The following is a 5,179-nucleotide window of genomic DNA, read 5'->3' on the forward strand; positions in this document are numbered from 1 at the left end:
TCTTTTTCATTCTTCTCTCTTGCTTCTTGATAGGTCAGACTCTCCTGTGCCCCCAGCCACTTGAGTTTCCAGAATGGTGCTCACCACAGCCTGAGTTCTGGGAACAGTCACAGCCTGACTCCCACATCCTGTTGCTGCCCCACCCACTCTGTGAGGACCCCGAGTACAGATACAGATGTTTCACAACAAAACCTCAGCCATTGCTAGGTTGCCCCTCAGCTGTTGCTATTCAGGTATTCTCACTTCCCCAATCTCATGCTCCCCTTACCTCACCCCACCTAAGCCCACCCCACTAACACTCCATATAAACCCAGTGAAATAAACTCCTAGTGGACTCTCCTTTGGAGTTACTCCTCAAAGTCCTGTTCAGAACCCTAAATTCAAGCTGGTTCTGTTCTTTTACTGGGTCAACGCCATTTTGCCTAACACATCTAATAGAGTTTTCCCCTTAATCCTTATTCCATGTCTTTGGCTTAAACTATCCTGTTTTGATCTAGTTCCCAAAATTTTCTAAATCAAGCCACTTCTGACCACATATAGAACATAGTACTTCGTACATTCTATCCCTCTACACAGCATTTGCCTACCTCATTTTCCTGCTTCATTTTTTTCTATTGCACACCTCACCTGAAATAATATGTAGAATATAGGTTCCAGGAGGATGAGGATGTTTTATTCATTGCAGTGTATATGGCATCTAAAATAGTATCAGACTTGACAGTCAGTAAGTATTCGTTGAATGAATGAATGACGAAACATGACAGATCCCATAAAAATTTCCATAAAGAAAGTTGCTGTGGTTTATATCTAACGAACCTCATGTGCTCTTAGGCAGGGCTTTTTGGAGGTGATCCAATCGTGAGAGCGTAATACTCACGGGTGAATTTGTCTGCTCAGGAGTTTACAGCTAAATGTGCTGTTAGAAAGTAGGGCTTGGTTGGAAGAGGTGGGACACTGTGCACTGGTCTGAGAGGGTGTATCCTCCATCCCAACTCCTCCCCTCACTCTGCATCCTGTCAACCATGCCATGAGTGGCTCTCCTCATCATGCCCCTCTGCCCTGCCATTTTGTCTTGTAGTCAGCCTTCTATGGGCTTAAATTTCTACAAACTGTGAGACAAAATAAATCTCTCCTCCTTTAAGTTGTTGGATATTGTGTTTCAGTGGCCAGAAAGTGACTAAGACAGAAGGTTAGTGCTGGTTCCCAGATAAATGAAGTGCTGAATACATGAAATAATAGGTATGGATTCTAAGTGTAACTTCACAGGCTTGGCCTCAAATTCCTTTATCTCATTTTGTATGGAACTAAGGCAAAGAGAATAAAATTACCTAATGTCATATAAGAGACTCCAACTTTCTGGACCAGCTTCCTTGCTGCTCTCACTATCCATGTGCCAGACACGTATGCCTGGGAAAGCTATTCTCCGCAGTCTTCTCTAAAGTCTGTTCACCCATGCAACTTCGTAATGATATAGAACTGTAGGTAGTAGAGTATAAAGAGAACTGCGATACCACGTAAGCTAAGTCTTTTGTTTAAGAACCGAAGCATAAAATGATGCTCCGAGTAGCCAAGCAGAGAAAACTGAGGATGCTCAAATCTGTTTCACAGATGTGAGAAAGGCGTGCTTTTTTAAAAGTTCAGAGAAAGGGGCCTGGGATTTAGCTCGGTGGCGCTGCACCTGCCTCGCAATAGCAAGGTTCTGAGGTTGATGCCGGGCACCCCACCACCACCGAAAATGTTCAGTGAGAAGACAGCTGTGTTCTATCTGTCCATGATTTCATCATGAAATTTGAGAAAGCTAGAAACTAAAAATAAATATTTTGTCTATAACATTGAAAATCTAAATAGGGAAGAAAGTAGTAAGATAATTCAAGAAATCAGTGGTTAGCTGCCCAAGGAAATCTACTGTAAGTGGAGCAGTCTAAAGAAAATTACCACAAGATCACTAAAGGTAAACTTTCAGAAGCTTTACTTTTTTTTTTTTTTTTTTTTCACCAGGAATCTAACTCTCCCACTTTTGCTAAGGCACCCCACCACCACCGAAAATGTTCAGTGAGAAGACAGCTGTGTTCTATCTGTCCATGATTTCATCATGAAATTTGAGAAAGCTAGAAACTAAAAATAAATATTTTGTCTATAACATTGAAAATCTAAATAGGGAAGAAAGTAGTAAGATAATTCAAGAAATCAGTGGTTAGCTGCCCAAGGAAATCTACTGTAAGTGGAGCAGTCTAAAGAAAATTACCACAAGATCACTAAAGGTAAACTTTCAGAAGCTTTTTTTTTTTTTTTTTTTTTTTTGCACCAGGAATCTAACTCAGCACCTTGTGCTAATGGGACAAGTACAGCACCACTGAGCTAAATCCATGGCCTACTTTTAAAACTATGAAACTCTGGAAGGTTTTTATTTTGACCATAAACTCCTTTTGTAAACAGGAAAAATAGCAATGAAATAAATTTTAAAATTAAGCAAAATAACATCTTTACCAAAGAAGGAAGGGTATATAAAAAAGACTAGTACAAGAAATTATCACAAATATGCAGGAGTAAGACCAGAGAAGCTAATATCCAAATTATTTGGGAATGGAAAAAAATTCCAGAGATTTTAAAAGAAAACAAAAAGAAACTTTGAAAACAAGATCAAGAGAGCTTTCCTGCAGAAGGTCAATAAGATAAAGGTGATGGCTAATAAAGGACAAACACTTTCCTGTTCTCCCCCAGGCTGCAGAAGTGCCAGGCAAGCTCTGTATCACTGAGCTACTCCATTCCCCAAAACTCTTATTTGCCTGTCTTCTCCATCAAGGGGAATAACTTAAGGTGAAAGGGGGTAGGACAAAGAATTAATAAAAGGAGAACCATGCCCATCAAGGTGAAAAGACTATCAGAAGGCATCTCCCTGTACTAATTACATTATAGCTCCTGGTTCAGAAAATCATACCTTGGGGTGGGAGGCATATAACACTTGCAAGAGAGAGCAATTTTTTGGGAATGTACTTATTTTATATTTTATCTTTATTAAGTTTATTGGTACAATGTAGGTATACAGTACTGTTACATTCACCACTGGGATCCTGTACCTTTACAAGACTTAGCTTGGTTCTTATTTTTCCCCACTCCCCAGCCCTCCCTTCATCCCCTCCACCCTTCCCCATTTGCAAAGATATTGTTTCCATGTTTTTACGTTTTACATATATTTTCTTTCCCTTTCTATCTTTCCCCTACCCCTCCCACTTCCTCTACTCTTTTAGATCTTTTCTTCCTATTACACAATATCAATTTTACATTTTGATCCTTATTTATACTTTAGTTTTTTACACCAGAGACTATTCAGTATTTACACGTGTGACTTATTAATTTCTCTAGTGTATAGCCTCAATGTGCAACCACTGAGCTATAAATATTTCTACTTTCTCATTCTTTATGGCTAAGTGGTAGTCCATTATATTTTTTAAAATCTTTTTTATCCAGTCTCCAGTTGATGGGCAATTGGGCTGCCTCCAAATTTTAGCTATTATAAGCTGTGCCGCTATAAACATGGGTGTGCATATATTGCTGTAATATGATTCTTTGAATTCTTTTGGGAAGCTACTCAGCAGAGGAATAGCTGTATCAAATGGGACTTCTAATCCCAGTTGTTTGAGGTATCTCCATATTGATTTCCATAGTGGTTGCACCAGCCTGCACTCCCACCAACAGTGAAGAAGGGTTCCTTTCTCCCCTTAACCCTACCAGCATCGTCTCTTGAATGACCAGTAATATTGAACATTTTTGCGTGTTTATTTGCTGCTTTTACTTTTTTTACTGAGAAATGTCTGTTTATTTTGGATGCCCATTTTTGAATCAGGTCTTTATATTTTGGGGGGGGTCTTATTTTTTAAGTTCTTTATATATGCTACATAGTAGACCTTTGTCTGAGGAACAGCTGGTAAAAACTTTTTCTCAGATTGTAGATTGTCTCTTAGCTCTGCTTGTGATTTCTCTGGCAGTGCACAAACTTTTTAAAAAGATGAGATTCCAATTGTTGATTCTTTGTGAACAAACTTTTGCTGGGTATATTCCATGTGCTGACATTTAACTTTTCCCTGGAGATGGAGATGTGTGTGTGTGTGTGTGTGTGTGTGTGTTTATTTTTTTTCTCTTTAAGAAAGGGTCTCACTATGTAGTTCATGCTGGCCTTGTACTCATTACATAGTCCCAGCTGGCCTCAAAGTCACAGCAATCCTTCTGCCTCAGCCTCTTGAGTTCTGGGTTTGTAGTAGGGAAAGTATTATTATTATCATCCCCATTTGGCAGGGGAGGAAATTCAAACTAAACGAGTTCAGGTAATATGACCATGGGCACATAGAGTAAGTGGGATTGGGGAATCCCCAAGATCTACTTCACTAGAAAGACTCAGGGATTCAGAAAAGCTGTAACACTCCTAGTTGAAGTCTACTGTAGTGAAAGGCTACCGATTAAAACCAGCAAAAGGAAAAGCGCATAGGGTAAAACCAGGCATTTGCTTCCAGTTTCTCTCAGTGGAGTCAAACACAAAGTTTAATTCTACTATCACTGAAATATGCCAGTGTTTGGGAAGTGTTGCCAATTAGGGCAACTCACCTGAGCCTTGATGTCTAGGGTTTTTAGTGGGGATCAGTTATATAGGCATGGTGCCTGCTTGACTGATCTTAGATACTCAGTCTCTAGCCCAAGAGATCAAACTTCTACTGTGGTAGGCCAAGACCTGAGACATATAACAACATTCTTATCAGCCAGGGTATTCCAAGGGCTCAAAATAGTGCCCCTCAGGTGAGTAGCAGGCCAGTCTTTTCTTTGCAGCGTGCAGGATTTGAGCCATTGAGCTTGCCAGGTTAACCCTCTACTGCACAGTGGATGAGCTGTTACTGGAACCCAAACCTCACTCCAAATCTTCCAAATCCTCCTAAAGACGTTGCCACAGATCTTGAAGGAACAATGCAGAATAGCTACTGGAGAACCTCTAGAAGATGCAATTTGTCTAAATATTATTTCAATTTTCAGAAGAGATTGAAGGAAGATTCAGAGACTATAAATAATAAACCTCAGCAAGATTCTGGAACAAATTCCTACTAAGGTAGTTATATAAAAAGAAAGTGGTAATCATAAAAGGCCAGAACTGAGATATTGATCAACCAGACCCTACCTCACCTCAGCCACTACA

This window comes from Fukomys damarensis, unplaced genomic scaffold (genome assembly GCF_012274545.1).
Source record: "Fukomys damarensis isolate Sample0158 unplaced genomic scaffold, DMR_v1.0_HiC HiC_scaffold_8, whole genome shotgun sequence".
NCBI classification, from domain to species: Eukaryota; Metazoa; Chordata; class Mammalia; order Rodentia; family Bathyergidae; genus Fukomys; species Fukomys damarensis.